Source organism: Pseudorca crassidens, chromosome 12 (assembly GCF_039906515.1).
Source record: "Pseudorca crassidens isolate mPseCra1 chromosome 12, mPseCra1.hap1, whole genome shotgun sequence".
Classification (NCBI taxonomy): domain Eukaryota; kingdom Metazoa; phylum Chordata; class Mammalia; order Artiodactyla; family Delphinidae; genus Pseudorca; species Pseudorca crassidens.
This window is the reverse complement of record NC_090307.1, coordinates 36,935,535-36,960,761: the sequence shown is the minus strand read 5'-3', so window position 1 is coordinate 36,960,761 and position 25,227 is coordinate 36,935,535.

Here is a 25,227-nt window from a genome sequence, read left to right as displayed (position 1 = left end):
TAAAAAGCACAAGAAATTGTAAGAAAAAACCTGGTTATTTCAAATAAGAAAAACTTGCAAATATAATTTCAGAGTCATGCAGCAATTATAATCAGAGGAAATGGGAAAGAGAAGTGCTAGATGCAAAAGTCTCATCAGTTTTCACAAAGGAGAAAAATATAGATTGTGAAAATTTTATCTCAAGGACTTGGCATTGTTAACTAATAAAATTGTCTAATTAATTATTCAGTAATTGATTTGTCCCTATTCAAAATATCAAGAAATGAAAAGTGGAAACAGTGTGTTGTGTGTTTTCACCAAAAAAACCTCATGTTAAAGTAATCTTTTTATTGTTGTTTTTGGTGGGGTTTTTTTGATACTGTTGCTAGACTGCAAAATCTGGATGTTTCAGTAACAACATTGCTGGATTTCATCAAAGTTTTTCTCATGAAATAATTTTTTAGGCACCGGGGGAAAATGTGTAGAACATTTGAATAAAGTCAATGCCAATTGAACTTTGTTTCTTAAAGGATGAATGTCAATCCAGAGAGAGATCTTAGAGCTGTGTTGCTTCTTTCCAAACATAGGTGTCAGATGCCTGCTATGTGCTAGAATTTGAGGAAACAGCAATGAGCAAGATCCAGACAGGCAAAGACAGGCCCTCCCTTGTCTTCATGGAGATTATATAAGTTTGACTTATTAAAAAGTGGGTTGAGAAATAGAAGGTTATTATTTAATCCTTAGATCTTACAAAGTCAGATGAATAAATCATCACATCAGAGACTTCAGGTTAAAAAGGTTAGGCCAAAATGATGCATCATACCTGAAAGCAAAATAGTTCATAAGGATAAACGTAAATTTGAAAATCTATTTAAAACCAAACTTAGGGATGTCTCTTGAGGCCTTGAAGTTTTGGGAGAATGTAAGATTAGAGAAGGTTAGAATGTGATTTAACTTTTAAAATAATTAATCAAGTCTTAAATTGTATAAATAAAGGTAAAGTTTAGTGTCCAAAATAAGGGAAAATTAACTACACTGATTAGATCAACTTGGAAGTTTTCATTTTGCTTGGGACACCACAGTTTTAAAGAAAAATTATGTAAGAACCTAACAATGTGAAACATTAGGCAAGTAAATAAAAAAGAGTGGTACATGTTTACCAAAAGAGTAAATGTTTAAATAGGACAAAACTAGCATTAAGTGATGAAGATTACAAAGATACAAATTCTGTGCTGTTAAGGAAAAGCATACATATTTACCTACAACATAAAATAAGAAGAGAGGGTTGATGTTTAATGTGGTAGATACTAAAAGTGACCAAGCACACTCTGAATGGCAACCTGTCAGGAATGTTTTAGAAATGACCTCTTAATTAGAAAGGATTTTGGCCTAAGTAATATCTCTATGATTCCTTCTGATCTTCTAAATCTAAATCTGTGAGACTATGTAATAGAAATATTTTCTTCTGCACATTTGGCTTTAGATGAATGTTTCCTCCTGAATCACCATTCTATAACCACAAGAGATGGACAGTTATTAAGTGGGAATGGTTTCTCCAATTTCTCTTGCTTTGATCTACGGATGTTATCATCTTAGAATCCAAATCCAAAAATAAGTGAACTTAGCATCTCAATCAAGCCACATTTTACCTTGTTTATTGTACTTTGCTCAAACAAAATATTAACATTCCTCCTATTATGAATGTAAGGAACGGCACCAAGAAAGTGGGAAGAGCTTAAACAAGCTTTATTTGGGGACGCTCCCGGGCGAGGTTCACTGGTCCGAGAGAAAGGGGCCAGAGAAGTCGTGCCCGGGTGAGGGCTTGGGCAGAATTTATAGGGGAAGAAGGGAAAGGGGTGTGGCGAATCCGGGAGGGCGCAAGGTATTCCTTATTTGGTGGTCTTTTTGGGTATCGTGGCAATATCTGGTGCCGGTCGCATCAGTCTTGGGACCGTTAGGCCCGCCCCTCGAAAGGCGGGAAGGCTGGGCCGGGTGGAAGTCCCCAGGTCAGTTTCTGGAACTGGGTGGTCCGGAAAGTTTCGGTCTGATGCAACCTGTGAGTCTGATTGCTTTCCCCTGCCTCGGGCCAGTTGGCCTTAAAATGACTGTTGACACTGCTTTTGTCTCCAATTTTTTCTGAACACAATTCAGATCATTTCATTCTATCCACATTTTAGATTTTGGGTCAATTAAGCTTGCAGTTTCTTTTAGTCTTTATGTTAAACTCAGAATCATTCCAAATTTGCCATGGTTTATGATATTTTAGGGTAGTTCCAGGGATATGATGCTAATTCTCTGGTTTGCTGGTATCCAATTTCAGAATTCTCTGGAGTGCTTTCTCCAGAGACTGACTTTCTGTCTCCTTCAGGAGAATAGTAGAGGCTGTCTTCTGCCTGTGTTGGGTGGAGGGATCCTTCCAGCTTCTCTCTATCCACTATTCTAGAAGTACTTTTTATCTAACCCTGTGTTTTTCCAGACTTTGAGGTACAAATATGCTTGCTTTTTCTTAAATTATTCCCTCAGCAGAATTGCAGGAGATGATTTCCCCCTGTTCTACTTAGTTACCACTGGTCCATCTGTTACTCATTTTCCAACATTTTGTTGACATCATTAGTCTGGAGTCATTTCCTATCTTGTTCTTCTTGTCCTCTTGTATTTATATCTTTATTTTATTATGTTGTGTTTTCAGAAGGAAACATACAGTATAAGTGTTGATCTGACAGGTTTAACCAGAAGTCTCATCTTTATTTATTTATTTTTCATTTCAAACACTTGAGGCTTTGTTGCTGTTTTTTATTAATATTAAAACCAAGGAAATGACAGGCAAATGAATCCGAATTCCAATAGTATATATCTCTGTTCAGGGGAAATTATACATGGTAATAATTCTTTTTTTCTATTTTTTAGTATTTCCTAGATATTGCAACTGTACTATTTTTATAAGAACATCTAATTAAAATAACCAAAATAATTTTTATTCAATATTTTCCATTACTGTGTAGTTTTAAAATAATTTAAATAAAATAATTAACACAACAAAATTAATTGCCTTAGTTTTTATATTAAAAAAATTCAGAGTGCATTTTTGAATTAAAAGAGTTGAGAAGAATGGTTATAAAATAAAACAATGTATTATGGAGTGAAAGTTTACTGGGAATAGGTACTTAAAAAATACAAATCAGAGTGATTGATTGAAATTTAGGACTTGTGCGTTGTGAAGGTCACCATACTTCTTTTAAAGGTATTTGTTAAGAGTTTTAGATCCAGGACATTGCCTCCAAGAGCGTGGGGTTATGAAGTTAAGGCCTGACAAGCTAGGCTCAAATGATTTAGGCTTTAAACAGTTAACCTCATTCTTCCAGAATTTGTTGGAAGGGTCTCCCTTGGGGGATTGTGAGTACCAAGCTCTACTCTTGCTTACAGGTTCTCCATGATAATCCCTGGATTTTTTCTGGGTGGGGACTGGAGGTTGTGGGATCCCAGAGGAGGATTATTGTTAACATTGTTATTTAAAAACAGAGTAAACAAATAACAAGGAATTCACCATAGGGAATGTACTGCCTTGAGCTTTGAGATAGGGGGGATTCAAATGGGATTTTCAAAATTATATTGCTCTTATTTCTAATGGAACAGATGTGGATTTTAAAAAAAATAAAATGAAATGAGTTGCTGAATGGTATTCTCCAAAGCAGCTCCCACCATACCAGCCAAAAGTGAGTAGACTAAATTTATAGGATACATTTTGGTGACATTTTTACAACTTATGCCAGTTCAAGTCCATTTCATCTGATTTGATTCCATCTATTCCACTTCACTTTATATCATGACAGGTCACTTAGATTTCCCTGAGTCTAAGTCATTAACCTTTTGGATACACATTTTTAGTATTTATTAGTGATATTTAATATATTTAAATTGGTGACTTGAATTTCTGTAACTAAACTCATGTCCTTTTATGTATGTACAGTTATGTCTTATACAGACTTAAGCTTTTCCTCTTCTGGACTTCCTCAGAGATGAATGATATTTAATTAAGTAGTTAAAAAAAGATATTTGTAGGGCTTCCCTGGTGGCGCAGTGGTTGAGAGTCCGCTTGCCGATGCAGGGGACATGGGTTCGTGCCCCGGTCTGGGAAGATCCCACATGCCGCGGAGCGGCTGGACCCATGAGCCATGGCCACTGAGCCTGCGCGTCCGGAGCCTGTGCTCTGCAACGGGAGAGGCCACAACAGTGAGGGGTCTGCGTACGGCAAAAAAAAAAAAAAAAAAAAAAAGATATTTGTAGATTTTGTGTTGTTGTTTATAAAACAAATTCATACTCATGGTAAAAAAAAAATAAATTGGAAAATGCAGTAAAGTACATGAAAATAAAGCTGTCTATAATCTTACAACTTTCAAAAATCCAATTGTTGCAGGAAAGAAAGTGGAGCCAGAGAGGATGGTCCCATTCCAGGGTCCGAGACCCTGGTTAAGCTGCCAAGTGTGGGTTCTTAGCTTCTAGCAGGAAGAATTCAAGAGCGAGCCATAGTAAAGTGAAAGAAAGTTTATTCAGGGAGATATACACACTCCACAGACAGAGTGTGGTCTATCCTGAAAGGTGACAGGTCATGGGAGAAACACACCCCACAGACAGAGTGTGGGCCATCTTGGAAGGCTAGAGGCACCAGGGTACGGGGTTGTCAGTTTTTATGGGCTGGGTAATTTCTTAGGTTAATGATTGGGAGGATTATTCCAACTATTTTAGGGAAGGGGTGGGGATTTCCAGGATTTGGGTCACCACCCTCTTTTTTGGCCTTTTATGGTCAGCCTTGGAACTGTCATGGTGCCTGTGGGTGTGTCATTTAGCTTGCTGATGTGTTACAACCAGCATATACTGAGGCTCAAGATCTAGTGGAAGTTAATTATCCATCATTTTGGACCTATTTGGTTCTAACCAGCTTATGCTGTGTCCTCAATGGCTGTCATTCTTTTAAACGTTGTGCTCTGCCCCCTTCCTGTCTCACAAAGATACTATACTATAACATTGTAATCCTATGGGCTTTTTTTCTCATAAACAGACAACTTATTATTGCTGTTGCTTTATAAATTTGGACTCACAATCTATGCAATTTTGCATCCTGTTTTTTTGAAAATATATATATTACTCTTTACAAAAATGATTTCCATTATATTTGGAAGGAACATTTTCCTAGCTCACATTTGGACAGCACTATTTTTAATGTATTAAAAATACATTTAAAATTTATTATGTATTAAATGTATTATTATGTATTAAAAATACATTTAAAATACATTTAAAAATACATCTTATTTTATTTTTTAAATCACCTCATTTCTGAGCATTTGAATTGTTTCTGGCTATCACTCTCTCTCTGTGTGTGTGTGTGTGTGTGTGTGTGTGTGTGTGTGTGTGTGTGTGTATGAGTATATATGCATATATTGTAGGGGAGGAAAAATAATTTTCCCTCTACCCTTCCAGGTTCTTGGCTGAGATTGTGTAATAATAATTTTAAAAAATTAATAGGAGAAAACAAACAGAAGTTTAATAACATGTATGCTTCCTGCATGCAAGAGAGATATCTGAGAAAAACTGATTAACTCCATGAAATGGCCCAATCCGCCACCTTAATTAAACACCATCTTCATCTGAAGACAAGAGAAGGTGTTGGGGGTGGGGGAAGCCCAGGTACAGGAGGTTGTTAAGCAAAGGACAATCAACAAGGGAATGGTTGTTATGCAGATTTAAGTCTATGTCATCTCCATTGCTAAATTTCTAGAGATTTCATCATCCTCCTCTTCCTGATACAAAGAGAAAGATACTCTTACAAGAGAGATTTCTTTTTATAAATGTAAATGTCTCTTATAAAAGGGTAAATTCTAAGTTTTTAGAGCTTTTCCTATATAAGCTCTTTCTTAAAAAATTATCAGCTCAAAATAACACTTATGCCAAATAATCTTCGGCATATTTTGAGGTGGCAAATTCTGCTCCCTTCATACACACACACACACACACACACACACACACACATTATATATGTGAGAGCGAGAGAGAACCGATACAGAGAGACAGAGACAGAAACAGACATAGGCAGAGAGAGATAGAGACCTCAAATAAGATATTGTGAAATAAACAAAGATCAACAGAATGAATAAAGAAAAGGCTATTCATTCAGAGCTTGTTACAGCAAAGGAATCAACCACCATCACTTGTGTTTTGATGGAGACTCAAAGGCAGGCAGAGGAGTGGGGAAGCTTTAGAATGAAAAAAAGGAAAGAGTTCAGGTATTGGCCTGATTAGAGACTATTGGCATGAGGAAGCTATAAATGAGCCAACTAGAAGAGGGCCATCCTATGCTATTGGTTCAGGACACATTTTTGGATTTCTCTAGCTGGTCCTAAATTGGAAGTGGGGGAAAAAATTAGAAAACTGTCAATTATCAGTCAAGTCCTGCCTGACATTTTGGGCCAGTTGTTGCAGAAATTATTGTTTATTCCTGGATTGTTACTAGAGATAGCAGTCTGAGTTCCCAAATTTCTGACTAATGGCTGTCTTCTCGGCTGGTAATTGTAGATAAGGTGTTAATTTTCTGGCTACGGTGCTGCAGATTGTGGATCAGAGTTTTATTTTTATATATGATCTGGCCATTGTTTGTATATTTGGTCTCTCAATATACACACTCCTTTAACATACTTCAAATACACATAGGACATTTATACAAATTGATTATATCCTAGATGACCATAACGATTTCCGTAACTTCTAATTGATATTGTACAGACCTAATCACATGAACAAAATGTGGTAAATTAGAAATCAACATAAAAATCAGCATAAAAATAGCAAAGAAGAAAAGGAGAGGAAAGAAGAGGAAGAGGAGAAGGAGATTGTTGGAAAAGAAAAGAAAGGAAAGAGGGAAGGGAAGGGAATGGAAGGGAAGGAAACTAGTATCCACATTAACCACAAAAACTTCACAACTTTGGAAAGTAATTAACACTTATAAATATGACAAAATACAAATGGAAATTTCAGTTATTTAGATACAATGGAAGTTCCACATATCAACATTCATGGAATCCAGATAAAGTAGTATTTAGAGGGAATTTTATGACCTTTAATGTACATATTAAGCAAAGCTTTAGTGAAAATCTGTGTAGGTTATTTTTTTCAAAATTATTTGGCTATTTTAACATGTTCAGATATATTTCAAGAATAGTTTTTACTTTGACTTTGTAGAAGTATTGAATAATGTTTATCCAGATTCCCCATTTTTTATTTTATTTATTTATTTATTTATTTATGTTGTGTTGGGTCTTCATTGCTGTGCACGGGCTTTCTCTAGTTGTGGTAAGTGGGGGCTACTCTTTGTTGTGTTGTGCAGGCTTCTCATTGCAGTGAATTCTCTTGTTTCAGAGCATGGGCTCTAGGCTCATAAGCTTCAGTAGTTGTGGATCACAGGCTTAGTTGCTCCGTGCCACGTGGGATCTTCCCAGACAAGGGATTGAACCCATTTCTCCTGCATTGGCAGGCGGATTCTTAACCACTGCTCCACCAGGGAAGTCTCCATTTTTAAAAAAAATTATTTTGCCACATTTGCTCTTTCTCCTTATGTGTATATATTTACTTCTTCTACAGCATTTCAGAGAAAGTTGTGTACAGTATGTCATTTAAACTTAAATTCTCCATGGTATATTTTCTATAAACAAAGAACTAACTCTAGTGCAGTTAATAAATCCAGGAATTTTAATATCGATAAAAGAATACTATCTAATCAATAGCCCATCTTCAAATTTCACCAATAGTCTCAATAATGTTCTTTATGCTAACCTTATTTCCAGGATCCGACTCAGAATTTAGTAACCATGACAGGACTCACTAGGCCTTTTAATCTGGAACTGCTTTGCAACACGTTTTTGTCTTTCATGAAATAGTTTGAAAAATACAAACAGCCTATTTAGTTTGTAGCTTGTACCTTACTTGGGTTTCCTCACAATTAGATTCCGGTTACTCGATTCTGTCAAGTATACAACAAAGTAATGTTCACTCCAGAATGTTGGTTTCTCCCATTATTGGTGATATTATCTTTGATCATTTGGTTTACGGGTGTCTGTCATGTTTATTTAACTTTAAAGTTTGTTTTTTGTTTTGAATAAAAGCTATTGTGAGGAGATACTTTGAGTCTATCTAAATATCCAGTTCCTCATTAAATGTTTGTGTTTGTTGATAATTCATACCAGAATCATTATGTCTATGGTGATTACAAAGTGGTGACTTTTCTAATCTCACTGTCCCTTCTACATTTATTAGTAGGCTTTGCACTGTAGGAGCTTTCCTTTCAATATATTTATGTATTTACTTGTTTATTTATGTGTTCCTTATCTTTAAAGAATCATGGAATTTTACTTAATGGATACAAATTTTTGTCAATGTATTTTATGCCTTTTTAGGGTAACCTTCTTGCAAGTAGAGTTTTCTGAAGTAAATGCATGAAATTCAACCAAGCTGCTTTCCAGAAAAGCCAGATTTGAATTCCTATCACTAGTGTATTAAAATGCTTACCTCACTATATTTTCTGGAGTTTGATATTGGTCAATGCCATGGGTGAAACATGAAAACTGATTGGTATTTTATTCTACAATTTTATTTACTAATAATATTTCAAGTTTATTTCATATTTATATTAGTATGCTCACTTACGTCTTTTTTTCTTTTGGACTGTTGGTATTTTTCTGACTGATTTTTTAAGGATACATACTTTGACATACAATTGTCCTTAAAATATCTTTTCCTGCATATCATACTTGTGTTGCCAATATTTACAAAAGTTCCTGCAGCTCAGGAAGTTTCTCTAACCCTCCTTTCATAAAATTATCAAGAGGATGGCCAGACACCAATTTACCTGTCTGAAACCCAAGCCCCTGGCGTATTATTTATTGTTTGCAATGTGATATCTTGTGCAGACAGATGTCTCTGTAGGAACATCACCTGGCTGCTGATTTGTGCTTTACCACTGGACACTGTAACTCAAATTAGTCTCAACTCTGTTCTGTAGCCTGAGGATAAGTCCTGTTTTAAGCCCCTTATTCCCTCCAGGTACAATAGCCTTGGGTTCTGTTTGTCTTGAAGGGAAATTCTGACAAGTAGAAGATACATTAGGAAGAATACAGATTGTCAAAGCCTTTATGTTCAAGCCAAACCTGTGGTGGTTCATCTAGATTAACAGTTCTTGGTGTGTGGCCCTGGGAGCTTCTCAAGTGGTCAACAGGATTGAGACAATTTTCATAATAAAACTAAGATTTCATGTTTCTCCTTCATTCTCATTCTCTCATAAGTATACAGTGGAACTTTCCAGAAGCTACATGATTTCTGATATTGCAATAGATTGAAGAAAAAACACATATGGGAATTCAGCCATCTTCTATTCAGTCAGGCACTAAATAGATCTACAAAATGTAAAACAATGATAATATCATTGGAATTATCTTTATTTAAAACATGTAGTTATTTTGCATTAAAATATGCTACTAACATTAGGATGTAATTGATTTTTTACATTTTTATTTTTAAATGAATTATTTAGTTTTTTAAGTTTAATATCTAATATGGTAAATAACAATAGATAAAACCCACATGAATGAAATCAGCAGTTAGAATTTTAAAATAAAAAAAACAATTTTGTTACCTCTCTGCTGAAAACCCACCTATAATTACATTGCACATATAAATTCCTAATAAATGTTAGAACTCTACACTGTGTGGACTGACTCATGCCCACATTAGTAGCCTCTACACAACTCACTTTCACTCTGGAAATGTTATTTACACTGACCTTCTTTCAGATCCTCCAAGTAATTAATTTCTTTCCAATTTCTTACAGATGTTGTTCCCTTTGTCAGGAACATTCCCCTTAATGTCTTGCATGGCTACCTCAACTTACCTCCTTGGAGATACCATTCCCAGATTACTGTCCTGTCTTTAACTATTCTCTAATTTTTTTTTTTTTTTTTTTTTTTTTTTAGTATCTTGTCCTATTCCATATAGACCTTGCTGATTTAATAAGCAAATCAGGGAGCAAATGGACTTGAACAAAACTAGTTCTTGGGCATGGCTTATACTTCCCAGGTGATAATCTGCTGTACTGCCCACTCCTCTCTCTGGTTTCCCATTCTTTTCCCAAATCCTGAGGAGCAGAGAACTCATTTTCTTGTCAGTTTCATCAAAATTTCACATTTTAAATAATTTTTCTATGAAGTTAGTTATGTTTAATGGGACAGTTCTAAAATTCTGCCAGAGTTGATGCCTTCTGTATAGCCTTTCCAAGTACATTTAAATATTGATTGTAAGCATCTAAAGACAGGGATAAAAAATTATATGCCTAACACACACACATGCACGCACACACACAGACATCATACCTAACCCACAATGAAATACAATGAGTTATCTGACCCAACATGTTAAGTGATGATTTGTGATCATTTATGTATGAAAATACAAATACTGATAATGTCTTAGCTGTGTTTAGTCTTGTCTCCATCACCACCATTGTACAGCATTTGCTAATTGACAAGTGAACTCAATGAAAACTTGGTAGAGGATGAGCCTGGTATGCTATGATAAGGAAAGTGTAACCAGATGCGGTAAAATTCTTGCTGGATCTTTTACGTCTGAAATAATAGGTGATTTAAAGGGAACTGTAAAAGAAGACTTGGCTTAGAAGATTGAAAAGATGGAGAAAATCCACTGGAGGACAAATTTTTTAAAGATGTGATTAAAGATGCAGTGAAGTCCTGACTTGCTTGTAGATCACTCAGGGTACTTGGAATTGACTAGGATTTCTATACTTCAAAGTAATATGGAAGTATCAGAGAATTAAATTAACTGTCACCAGAGTGGGTTACAGATACACTTTAAAGAAGAAAATGTCAATTTTCTACCCTCTTTCCTGTTGTACACTCCCCAGTTTTCCATTCAAGAAAGTACATACATCCAGGAAGCTCATTGCTTTCATGATATCTGAAGTCATGCTGGTCATAGAGAAAAGTGAATTGGATTTGCCAAACCCATTCCTATTAAGCTGTACATACTTTTGGTGTTAACTTCTCCTAGAAAAAATTTCATTTTAAAAAACAGACTTGATGAAGACCTAAGGGATGCATGACTGTTATCAAAGCCTGCAGTGATAGCAAAGAGAGCTCTAGTGGCAAGAGGCTTGCCTAGTTCTCTCAAATGACATATACAGGTACTTACTATTCTTCATCCTTTCCTTTCTACAGCACAGAACTCTAACCAATTGACAGGCAAGCACACTACTTGTGAACTGAGCATTACTCACACATCTAATATTTTTGTTCAAACTGTGTTCTCTACTTGGCAGGTCCTATATGGTACTAAGAAAAAGTCTAAGTCATTGAGCCAGCAGAAGTGGGAATGAATCCTGCCTCACCCTCTTCCTACCTGGAGCTCCATACACAATTATATTCTCACTGATATTGTTTCCTCATCTGGGAATGAGAATAATAGATCCTGTTGTGAAAATTAGAGATGACATTAATACACGTATGGGTGCTTCATACATTAGCTAGTTTGATAGATATTATAGTTGTACAATAGACAGCACAGTTACATGAATGTGACAGATCAATACATATAGATCTTTATATACAGATCTTATTCTGTCTCTATACATGCATATTATGTATATTATACATAGTACATATGCTGTCCCCACTTCCTTTTTTATACTTGTTAATCTAAGCTGTCTCCTCAGTTACAACATTGTCCAATCAGAAAGGACAGTGGCCACAAACACTGGGAAGGTCATCTTTGGCCCTACCAGCTGCTATCAGCCCCATATTAGTTAAATTCAGTGTCCATATTAAACAAAACTTCCTCCTTGATGTCGTTATCGATACCATCCGTTGTTTATAACATCTCCCTCACTGGATTCCCATGGCACCTTTTCACTTGTCTATTTTATTTTGATAATTGAACACGTTTTAATTAACATATTTTACATGTTAAATTTTCCATATGCCACCCCCCAAGTAGACTGTAATCATTTTGAGAACAGGGAATATGTCACACTTCTTTCATAACTCATAATATCGTGGGAAATACCAGCCTATGAAAGGTGCTTCAAACTATTTGTTGAACTTTATTGAAATGAGTCTGCTAGGAATGGGAATGAAACTGCCATCACTCTCTGATCACAACTGAGCCCTCTTTTCACTCCCAGCTCTGCTGGCCCTGCACCCAGCCAGTGACCCACCCAACAGTGCAAATGCATTTGCCATTGGTTTGGTTAATGTGTCACTATGCCAGAATAGAAAAAAAAACTTTATTCTCATGTTCAGTACAATAGGTTCTCCTATTCTGAAGTGGAATAAGTTTCCCAGTATGATTGCTTTTGAAGAGGAATATTTCTATGAGAAAAAGCTGGAAAGAGTTTGCTCCTGCTCTGACTGCATTTTTTAATCATCACTGTTTGCCCCTCCAGTGCATCCTCCCATTTCTGAAGCCAGGCTTGTGATTTTGATGCACCATCATGGCTAAATACAGTATATAATTTCAGCAGGCTCTTCACATTGTGTTATTGTTAATGATGCTTTTTATTTACCAGAACCATAGGCAATATGATATTACTCTCATTCAGTGAGCCCGGCAGGAGACTTTTTAAAAGTGTAATGCATTTGCTCTTATGTCTCTGATCAGGTGGATCCGGCCTGGAAAAACTCCAAGTTGGATAATTACATTTTTGCTACCTATAATTACCACCACCCATTTGAGAGCTTGTTGCATTCTTCTCCTTTCATACTCCACACATGAGTAGTGTTTGCTGAACACTATTTTTAAAAGAAAAGAAAATCAGCTAGTTTTAACCTCCAGGAGGTGAGGGGAGATTATGGATAGGTTAATGGAGAGGTCGGAATGGACACTTCTGAAATTGAAGGAACATCACTGAAGTTTGCCTTTATTTTTCTCATTCCTTCAAAATCCATGTCCCTTTTCCCTTTTTTCCATGACCCATCTTCTCTCATTTTTAGATAAACAGCATTCTCATGCTATTATGACTTTCCCCATAATGAGAGGAAGTGATCTAGTAATATCATTCTTACTAAAGCATATACATTATATTTCATAACTTGTCCAGAGGAATTTGAACTTTATAAATGATAGCTACTGGAAGGAGCAAAGGCAGCATAAGAGGACTGATTTCCAAAGGTAGGAAATTAGAGCCCATGTCCTATGAGAAAAGAGATCTTTTCAAGTGGGGAGTGCAGTGCATACAACTAAATTCCCTCTCATGCTTACACACAAGAAATGCACTGCTTTTTGAAGTAAAAAGAAATACTAGATTCTACATTTCATTGTCTCTAATAGGTTACATTAGCATACAAGGCTCTTTGCACATAAGGTGTAACAGGGTCAAGAAAAATGTATTTAACATTTCTAATGTAAGACATCCCAGGATCAACCATTTTTTTTTAAAGAGGAAAAGCACCTGAAGTCAAGTGATGAAGGTGAATGACTAAGCTGAGTGATAATATCTGAGTACAAAAAGGTATGACCTTGAGATCCATAAAGTAAGACTAATTTTCAATCCTGCCTGGTAGAATTAGAAAGGATGCCATGGCAGAGCATCAATCTTTGTATCATAGTTACATGAAGGGATGAGTTTTAAAGGGAAACTTCTGCTTTAGTGGGTAATGCCCATTTTGATGGTGTGTCACATTTTTTTTTTTTAATGGATATACATGATGTGCTCTTACTCCTTTCATACCTCTCCCTTCCCTTTGGAGACTTGGGTGCACACAGCAACCCTATAGTTCACGTCAGCCTATCCAAATGCCTCTCCCTCAGAGTCACATGCAGTTTACCATCTAGGCAATAGCTCAACTGACAATGAGAGCTGACACCACTGTAATGGAGGAGCCCAGCACATATTTATGGAACATTAATTCAGTCTATAATATTATAGTTGTCAATGTCGACTAATGTAGATTTTTATTTTATACATTTTTGCTTTTCTGGTATGCCTTGATTTTGTTAATTCTATGCAGATTTATGGGGGAGTTTGCTATATATCACACTCGGTCACCTTTCTTTGCTTTCCTGATGTCACAGACAGTCACATGCCTCTTGAATCTAGAAATTATTTGAGGCAGGGCTGAGCAGAGTGATGGACTTCTCTGCTTACACTGGACTCAGAACAGAGCCAAGGTGACTCTTAAGGGAATTGGCCACATATCAATTCCCATCTGGAAGTGGTGGTGGCAGTGGACAAAACCAACTTACACTCTGAAGGTCTAGAAGGCAAGCACATTTTTTGAAAAAGGTGATAATTTAAATTTAAAAGTGTTGCATTTTAGGTGCTGACAGGACATAAATGGAAACATTCCAAATGAGCATACACATTTGGGAGTGATGCTATTTAAAAGTAAGAAAAAAATATGGTATTAGGAGACATTCTTTCTTTGAGGTCCTTTTAAATGTAATGAGTGGGGCCCTGTTTAACACTTGGGCTTATATTCAAAGTTACAATTCTTTTGGTCACCTGATTTGACAGTCATTGCTCAAGAGTTTCTCTGGTCTCTTGTCACATTTTGGCAGTAAATTTGGCTCATATTCTCAGTCTAGCATCTCGTGCTTGTAATACTGGTTTGGGTTTCTATGACCTATGAACACCATCATCCCATAACTTCTGGTATTTCCCAATTGGTTTTAGTACAACAAAAAAGCAGTCCATTAATGACAGATCTGGAATCTTTGCCTTGAAATATTTTCCTGTTCCATGACTCTCTTTGATGGTCAGAGTCCTCCTGAATTTATTTCTACTGCTTTTTTTAACTTCACAATTTGATTAAATCTCCACATTTTTTAAAGCACAATTTGCCAGCCTTCCAACTTTGGCCATTGCTTTTTCCTTCAGAAACTGTATCCGTACTTAGAGTCAGTCCTCCTAGACTGACTACTGCTAAGTAGACTTACTACCACCTCTAGTCCTACTGGTTCTACTAGTTTACTATCCACTAGAGCAAGAGCTGAGGAACTTTTTCTATAAGACCCCAGATAGTAAATGTTTCATGCTTTATGGGCTGTATATGGTCTTCTTTGTCAATCTTTTGCTTATTCTTTGCATTTTTTGTTTGGTTTGTTTTTACAACCCTTTGAAAATATTGAGAAAAAATCTTAGCTTGGGCCATTCAAAAAAACGTACTGATCCCATACCAAAAGGAGGAAAAAGAATGGATTCTTATTCTGTAAAGAAGTCAAGAATACTGCAGAGAGATGATGAATCATTGCCACTAAAAATTAAGGAGATAAAGTGGTGATTTTGGAATATGTAATTTTACTAGGGAAATTCTTTTTCAAGTAAATGCAATCACTTTCTAACTTTTCTGTTTTGTGTGACTTTTCTTTATCTTGTGCTTCAAACAGGGTCAATATAACCCTGGTCTTCTACAAAGAATTTAAATAGTCCCAAGAGTCTGTTATATTCTTTCAAATCAAGTACAACGTGTTTGTAGTTCCTCCTTAGAGAATAAACCCACCTTGAGTTGACTCGGAATTGGACTGGACTTCATGAATAGGCTGTGTTTGAGTATGGCTATGCACTTAACAAGCCATATGATAAGATGACCTTCCAAAATGCTTTTCACACCCTTGGTGTTCCCATTCTTCTCGAGGTACTACTTTAGATCCTGAAGGATTTTTTTTCTTTGCAAATTCATATTTAATGGAAGATATTAACACCATAAGCCATGTTATCTGTCACTTGGCTTAGTCATATTGGCAGACAGATCTTTTGGACAAGTTTTTGCAGAAGATACAATGTAGCAAAGTGAAAGAGAAGAGGGAAGCAGGCATGTCCCAAGAGACTGTGGGGAAATGACCAACAAAAAATCTCTGACTAAAAGTTTGCTCTTCTGAACTTTCTTCAAGAACCTCCATTTCTTAGTAAGGATTATTAGTTACTAAGTATCATAAATTTATACTGATATCCAGAGAGGTGAATCCCAGGAAGGGATATTCCAGAGACACTTTTGTGCCTTAATAGCTATTGAAATAGCTGGGCCAAAGAGAATCTACCATCAGTCTGCTACCTGGGAAATCTCTGCTGTCCTCCATCAAATTCAGGAGAAAAGAATGATCTGCTAAGAAAGATTTCCTTCCCAGTTTATTGAATTAACAAGCAGAGGGGAAAATTTTCTTGGCTTGATGAAACATCTCCAAACAGAAAACTATGAATTCATACTACTAAACTTCAAAGGGCACAGACATGATGAAATAATGGAGTCATGTGATTGAAAAGGGATTCTCATTTTTGCAATATGGGGAAGGTAATTTGAAGAGTTCATTTGAGATTTCTGAGACTATGTATTCAGTGTCTCTTTCAAGAATTTGAGTAATTTGTTACTATTTTAAAAATTCAACTAGTGCTTCAGGCCACCTTTCAGTTTTCTGCTATTCTTTTGGTGCCTAGCATAGGGCTTGCCCATTGTATGGATTCAAAGAGATATATTGACAAATTGATTACATTTTATGCCAAAGCTACCGTTGAACTTCATAAATCTCTTCCATCTCAAATTTGTCACTCTGAATACATGAAAAAGGAAAAAGGCAATGTACTCCTCTTTGCCCTGCCTTAGTCACTCATTGTCCTTGTATCTAGTTCAAAGATTTATTTTTTTTAATCAGCCCCAATCAAACAATCCCTCTAACCAGTTAACCTTTCAGGTTGTTTTCCCCTTATTTCTGAAAGTTTGTCTTCAGCTGTCTTCTTTCAAGGAGTTCAGAAAGAGCCAAAATGATACAGTGGGATAGTCTAAAAAATAGATGGAAAAGTGGTAACTTAATTAGTAGAAATATGAGGAATACTATATATCCTCCCCCTTTGGCACTGTAAACACACACACACACACACACACACACACACACGCGTACAATCTTCCTCATGGTCATCTATTCTGAAGTTCTAACCAATAGACTGATATTCATGCATTTAGAATGCTCACATCCCAGCCCCTTATCAGGTGATTTGTACCTAAAAAATGCCTTGCCAAACAGGTAAAGCTAAAGGGAGAATTATTGGCAGAATTTCACAAGGAATAAGAAAGAAGACTGGGAATAGGGATTTGGCAATATGGTGTAGTACTCCTTTTGCTGGTATTCCCTTGCTAAATGTATCTTATGACAACATGTTTTTAAAATATTAAGCATTTTAAATGTTTTCTGGTATTCATTTAGCACAAGTGGCATTAAATGTGCATAAATTACATGTTAATGTGTTGTTGGGTTTTTTTTAATTAGTGAAAAAAGGCAATGTGAAAGGATCAGAAACAAACTTTCTGATTTCATAACTATTTTGAGGAAAAAGTGCAATATGCCTTTTTTTTAAAAGGCCCAATGAAATGGCATTTCTCTGAGTTTGTATGACATGAGGTTACTTTGCTCCATAATTTAAAGTTAACAATTTTAGTTGCCGTTGGTGTAGATTTAAATTTTTCTAATTTTCCAAGTATTCAAATTCCTGTCTACTTTGACAATCTCTTCACTCTGAGACATTCCAGCTTAGTTTCTCTTTGTTTTACAGTCATATGTTTTTGTTGGGAATGCTAAACCTTTGGGAACATAAGTGTGACAGGAAAACCAGGGAGCATTCTGTTTCTAAACAACAGCAAAACTCCAAGAAGATGCTCATCAAATAATTATGAGGCTTGAAACATTCAAAAGTCATCATCTTCTGTGATGTGTAGAATAATTAAATCCAATAACAGCATGACATCAGTCGTAGATAATTTTCAGTCATAAAATGCCATTGTCTTGCATTAACTTGGAGGTTGTTGGAGGTTTTTGTCTCCATTTCACCAGATAGAGTACAAAACATTGTGACATGCTTAATATTTCTTCCGCCAAGATGTCCACTATGATTCCTCACCCTTTACAGAGTTGTTGATTTCATCCTGCATTTAGCTGCCAAAAAAGCAATTGCATGTGCAGCACCAGTAACAAAGTGAAAATGAATTATGCATCAGAAGAAACTGCATTTGAGTTAAGAAACTTAGACTTCAGCATCTTCAAATTACAATATGATTTAAGAAGGAATACATTTAAGAAGATAGCAATGGACTGAGGTGAAGGGGTCAGCACTGGCCTGGTTTAATATAATTTAGTTTTCAATTATTTATTTTTTAAAGAGCTACTAAGCACACTGAATCTCTTTAATGGCAATGTCAAAGTATGGAGACTGGAGAAAAGCCATGAATAATAGTGACAGATTGTTATGCATGGTAATGTTATAGGGCTTCTGCAAAGGGAAGCATTCACCAGAGCAGGGAGAACCGACAGGGAGCAGCCTGCTGTGAAAGCAGGGACGTGGCTCCCTTCTCTGAGCCATGAGGATGGCTGAACCCCACTTCTTCTGACAACTAACAGGCTTTGTCAAAGAGACCATTAAACTAATCTGTCCGCGAGAATCCTGCAATCCTCTTTTGACAAGTGGAATGTATTATTGTTTGTTTAAATTGTCCACATTTAATTTTATTGACAGTAAAATTGATTCAGTAAAATATCCTCACGCATTTTGAGCAACTATGCAGTGACTAAAACAGTGAAAAGTGTCCTGAGAACATGAAGCAACAATTTGCTCCTCCTTCAGGAAATTGGTCATCAAGGGAAGGGATTTGCACCAATAGGTCAAAATATAGAATATATAAGTGTTAAAGAATCTGATGCAAATGAAAGTGTTTGTTAGTATGGAGGAGGAAGGAAAGGATCCTGTAAAGTAGAAGAACCTGGGCTCAGATTAGGGATCTCCATGTTTACCCGTCAACTCCCCAAGGGTCCTGCTCCCCTGAGCCCACTATTCATGCTTGCTCTCTTGCAAAAACAGCAGCGACTGAGAAGACACCCTCCCTTTGCAGTTTTTCTCACTTATAAACAGTAATTCACTTCTCCAATGACCACTTCTCATTTGGGTAGAGCAAATCTGATTCTATCAAATGGTCACTCTGCACACCTACAGAGCCTTTTGGGCCCTAGAGGTATTAGGATTCTCACTCTCTCCCATTGCCATACAATTTCCTACTACTCCTCCCCGCCTTAGAAAAATTTGCCACAACAGCCTAGTCTTTCCTGGCTTAGTGCTAAGTAACAAAGTCAGTGTCATATGGAAAAAAAAGAGAAAACAGAATTGGGAGTCAGGAAAGCAGATTTCCAGTCTTGGCTCTTCTGTGTTTATTTAGACAACTTTGAGATTTTGTTTCTTCAACTTTTAACTGAACAGATTGGTTAAATCAGTGGTATAAAAGCATATACACACACACACACACACACACACACACACACATATATATGTATATATACATATATAACCTTTTAGTAATGAAAATATTTTTCTTTTCAAAGCAATTTTCTTTCCCAGACCCCAAGTATTGTGAGACAGAAGTAGAGCCATGTTAGTTGGGGCAAGAATGAGGAAGCATGATGCTCAGCTTCCTTTCTGTTCCTAGCTGTGCTCCCTGAGAGTTCTGTGGAGTCCAGTCCTAAAATCTACAGGATGGCACAATTTCTAAAGTTCTTTCAAGTTCTCAATTTCTTGGATTTCATGCCATACTATAAAACATTTTATTCTTAACCATTATTATCTTAAACCCCATTCTACTACCATCTGTACTAATTTTTTTTTAACAAAACATGAAGAGAAAAAAGCTCTAACTAAAAGAATATTTAAGAATACAATTTTTGAGAAAAGGAAGGTAATGTTTCCCAATTGCACATCAAAGTGGTTCTAAGTTATAACCTAACCTGTACAGGCAGGATCAGTTAGTCATTCTACATAAACATCACGCAGAAGAATGTTTATCTGGGAGGAAAAGTTTTCATTTACCCTTCCAAATCTTCTGGATGGTCTAATAATTAAACTGACATAAGATAGATTAACAGGACAAAATCAGATTTAATGTTGCATGTATGCGGGCTTCGTTAGAATGTGAAGCCCACAGGCAGTTAAGTAATTGAGGCTTCTGTGCCATTCTGAGTTCAGGAGAAGGCAGTTAAATCTGAGACTTTGAAGGAAGAGAAAGACAAGTCACATGGAGATGGGAAGAGCAAGTGTTTAGTAAACAATTATTTACCATGCCAGGCACAGACAAGGGGACACAGAGTTTGTTGTGAACAAACAGGCCTTGCTAGTTTCCCCCAGTTGACCACACATAGTTCTAGGTAGTTATCTCTGTTGATAGTTTTCTTTCTGGAATAGTCCTCCATCTAAATTGTTTTCGGGCAGTTAAAGAGAAGGTAAAAGCGCTTCCTGAATATTTTGTTTCTTAAAAATAATCAGCCTTTAGGATTATTTTAATAATCCTCATGCCAGTGAGACATATTTTGAGGTGGCAAAGTTTTCTCCCTTTATAAGAGGAAGGAGACATAGGTGAAGAGTGCATCCATTTAAAACATCACTATAGATCAAAGGGTTTGCTCCTGCCAGGGGCAAGTGCCAGGCCACTGATAGTTTTTATTTCAATTTCCTTTTGCACACTTGTACTTGAAGAAGGCAATGCTCTTATGACTATTTAGTATATTCTGTTTGGGGGGAAGATTGCAGAGCATGTGATACTGAAACCGAGTCACCCCAAAACTGAGTTCCTCTGTCTAGTTTATGACTAAACTCTCTATTAAAAGCTTTATTTCCTTTCTTGTCCCATACCTATTTCTCTCAAGATTGAGGAATATCAAAGTAAAGGGGGGATTGAAATCAAGCAGGACCCTGTGGGACCCTCCTGGGTACAAAAGCCCCTCCACGTCCCCCATTTCTTGCTTGTAGGAAAAGGATGTATTCTCCTGGGTCTTCCCTGTGTTTCAAAGAGCAGGCACAGACAGTTACAAATTAGGGGAGTGAGGGAATGCAGAGAAGGGAAAAGCAGAGAAAGGAAATGCACAGAAAATAAAAGTAATGACAGTTCAGTGATTAGAGTCCTAGTTCTTCCTCAAAAGATATATACAACAATCTGAGGGATATCTTTGAGCTCTTCTTCAGAAATTAAACTTCCCCACCCCCTGCCCCCCAGGTGGAGGATGTTGAGTACAAGCATGCGCAACCAGACTGGTTGGAACCAGAAGGTTGATGACAGAGATTCCTGAAACACCATCATGTTATCTCACCACCAACCAGTTAGAAGCAAATCATCCATCCTGCAGCCCTCACCCTCAAACATTGCCTTTAAAAACACTTCCCTAAAAACCATTGTGGAGGTCAGTTCTTTTGAACATGACACCCTCCCATGTTCTCTGTACTCCTTGCTTGGTGATCTGCAAATAAACCCTGTACTTTCCTTTATCACAATCCAGGGGCAGTACTTGGCTTTCTTGAATTGTGGGCAAACGGACCCAAAGTTCGATCCTATAACAATGCTGAGAAAACATCTCTGCTTAATTATGAAAATACATAACAGTAGCAAAAATGGAGCTGAAAGCAAAACTAAGTTCTTTATCTCCAACAAAGAAGAGAATCTATTGATTTTTAAGCTTGCAGTTTAGCTTTATCTAGAATGCTGTATGAGGTCTGACTTTTAATATATTTTTTAACATCTTTATTGGAGTATAATTGCTTTACAATGGTGTGTTAGTTTCCGCTTTATAACAAAGTGAATCAGCTATACATACACATATATCCCCATATATCCTCCCTCTTGTGTCTGCCTCCCACCCTCCTATTCCCACCTTGCTAGGTGGTCACAGAGCACCCAGCTGATCCCCCTATACCATGCGGCTGCTTCCCACTAGCTAGCTATTTTACATATGGTAGTACATATAAGTTCATGCCACTCTACCACTTCGTTCCAGCTTACCGTTCCCCCTCCCCGTGTCCTCAACTCCATTCTCTCCATCTGTGTCTTTATTCCTGTCCTGCCCCTAGGTTCTTCAGAACCTTTTTTTTTTTTTTTTAGATTCCATATGTATGTGTTAGCATACTTTATTTATTTTTCTCCTTCTGACATATTTCACTCTGTATAACAGTCTCTAGGTCCATACACCTCACTATAAATAACTTTGTTTCTTTTTATGGCTGAGTAATATTCCATTGTATATATGGGCCACATCTTCTTTAGCCATTCATTGACACTTAGGTTGCTTCCATGTCCTGGCTATTATAAATATTGTTGCAATGAATATTGTGGTACATGAATCTTTTTGAATTATGGTTTTCTCAGGGCATATGCCCAGTAGTGGGATTGTTGGGTTGTATGGTAGTTCTATTTTTAGTTTCTTAAGGAACTTCCATACTATTCTCCATAGTGGCTGTATCAATTTACAGTCCCACCAACAGTGCAAGAGGGTTCCCTTTTCTCCACACCCTATCCAGCATTTATTGTTTCTAGATTTTTTGATGATGGCCATTCTGACTGGTATGAGGTAATACCTCATTGTAGTTTTGATTTGCATTTCTCTAATGATTAGTGATATTGATCATCCTTTCATGTGTTTGTTGGCATTCTGTATATCTTCTTTGGAGAAATGTCTATTTAGGTCTTCTGCCCAAATTTGGATTGGGTTGTTTGTCTTTTTGATATTGAGCTGCATGAGCTGCTTATAAATTTTGGAGATTAATCCTTTGTCAGTTGCTTCATTTGCAAATATTTTCTCCCATTCTGAGGGTTGTCTTTTCGTCTTGTTTCTGGTTTCCTTTGCTGGGCAAAAGCTGTTAAGTTTAATTAGGCCCCATTTGTTTATTTTTATTTCCATTTCTCTAGGATGTTGGACAAAAAAGAACTTGCTGTGATTTATGTCATGGATTGTACTGCCTATGTTTTCCTCTAAGAGTTTTATAGTGTCTGGCTTTACATGTAGGTCTTTAATTCATTTTGAGTTTATTTTTGTGTATGGTGTTAGGTTGTGTTCTAATTTCATTCTTTTGCATGTAGCTGTCCAGTTTTCCCAGCACCACTTACTGAAGAGGCTGTCCTTTCTCTACTGTACATTCCGGCCTCCTTTATCAAAGATAAGGTGACCATATGTGCGTGAGTTTATATCTGGGCTTTCTGTCCTGTTCCATTGATCTATATTTCGGTTTTCGTGCTGGTACCATATTGTCTTGATTACTGTAGCTTCATAGTACAGTCTGATTTCAGGGAGCCTGATTCTTCCAGCTCCGTTTTTCTTTCTCAAGATTGCTTTGGCTATTCCGGGTCTTTTGTGTTTCCATACAAATTGTGAAATTTCTTGTTGTAGTTCTGTGAAAAATGCCACTGGTAGTTTAATAGAGATTGCATTGAATCTATAGATTGTTTGGATAGTAGAGCCAATTTCACAATGTTGATTCTTCCAATCCAAGAACATGGTATATCTCTCCATCTGTTTGTATCATCTTTAATTTCTTTCATCATTGTGTTATAGTTTCTGCATACAGGTCTTTTTTCTCCTTAGGTAGGGTTTTTCCTTGGTATTGTATGCTTTTTGTTATGATGGTAAATGGGACTGTTGCCTTAATTTTTCTTTCTAATTTTTCATTGGTAGTGTAAAGGAATGCAAGTGATTTCTGTGCATTAATTTTGTATCTTGCTACTTTACCAACTTCATTGATTAGCCTTAGTAGTTTTCTGGTAGAATCTTTAGGATTCTCTATGTATAATATCATGTCATCTGCAAGCAGTGATAGCTTTACTTCTTCTTTTCTGATTTGGATTCCTTTTATTACTTTTTTTCCTCTGATTGCTCTGGCTAAAACTTTTAAAACTATGTTGAATGATTGTGGTGAGAGTGGACAACCTTGTCTTGTTCCTGATCTTAGAGAAAATGGTTTCAGTTTTTCCCCATTGAGAACGATGTTGGCTGTGGGTTTGTCAAATATGGCCTTTATTATCTCGAGGTAAGTTCCCTCTCGGCCTACTTTCTGGAGGGTTTTTATCATAAATGGGCGTTGAATTTTGTTGAAAGCTTTTCTGCATCTGTTGAGATAATCATATGTTTTTTCTCCTTCAATTTGTTAATAGGGTTTATCACACAGATTGATTTGCGTATATTGAAGAATCCTTGCATTCCAAGGATAAACCCCCCTTTATCATGGTGTATGATCCTTTTAATGGGCTGTTGGATTCTGTTCGCTAGTATTTGTTGAGGATTTTTGTATCTATGTTCGTCAGTGATATTGGCCTGTAGTTTTCTTTCTTTGTGACATATTTGTCTGGTATTGGTATCAGGGTGATGGTGGCCTTGTGGAATGAGTTTGGGAGTGTTCCTCCCTCTGCCACATTTTGGAAGAGTTTGAGAAGGACAGGTGTTAGCTCTTCTCTAAATGTTTGATAGTATTCGCCTGTGAAGCCATTTTGCTTGTCCATTAGCTTTTGTTTGTTGGAAGATTTTTAATCACAGTCTCAATTTCAGTGCTTGTGATTGGTCTGTTTCTATTTCCTATTTCTTCCTGGTTCAGTCTCAGAAGGTTGTGCTTTTCTAAGAATTTGTACATTTCTTCCACGTTGTCCATTTTATTGGCATATAGTTGCTGTAGTAATCTCTAATGATCCTAGGTATTTCTGCAGTGTCAGTTGTTACTTTTCCTTTTTTCTTTTCTAATTCTATTGATTTGAGTCTTCTTCCTTTTTTTCTTGATGAGTCTGGTTAATGCGTTATGAATTGTGTTTACCTTCTCAAAGAACCAGCTTTTAGTTTTATTGATCTTTGCTATCATTTCCATCATTTCTTTTTCATTTATTCCTGATTTGAACTTTATAATTTCTTGCCTTCTGCTAACTTTGTTTTTTGTTGTTGTTGTTCTTCTTCTTTTTCTAATTGCTTTAGGTGTAAGGTTAGGTTGTTGATTTGGGATGTTTCTTGTTTCTTGAGGTAGGATTGTATTGCTATAAGCTTCCATCTTAGAACCACTTTTGCTGCCTCTCATAGGTTTTGGGTCATTGTGTTTTCATTGTCATTTGTTTCTAGGTATTTTTTGATTTCCTCTTTCATTTCTTCAGTGATCTCTTGGTTATTAAGTAGTGTATTGTTTAACCTCCATGTGTTTGAATTTTTTAAAGAATTTTATCTGTAGTTGATATCTAATCTCATAGCAATGTGATTGGAGAGGATACTTGTTAAGATTTCAATTTTCTTTAATTTACCAAGGTTTGATTTGTGATCCAATATATGATCTTTCCTGGTGAATGTTCCTAGAGCACTTGAGAAGAAAGTCTATGCTGTTGTTTTTGGATGGAATGTCTTATAAATATCAATTAAATTCATCTTGTTTAATGTATC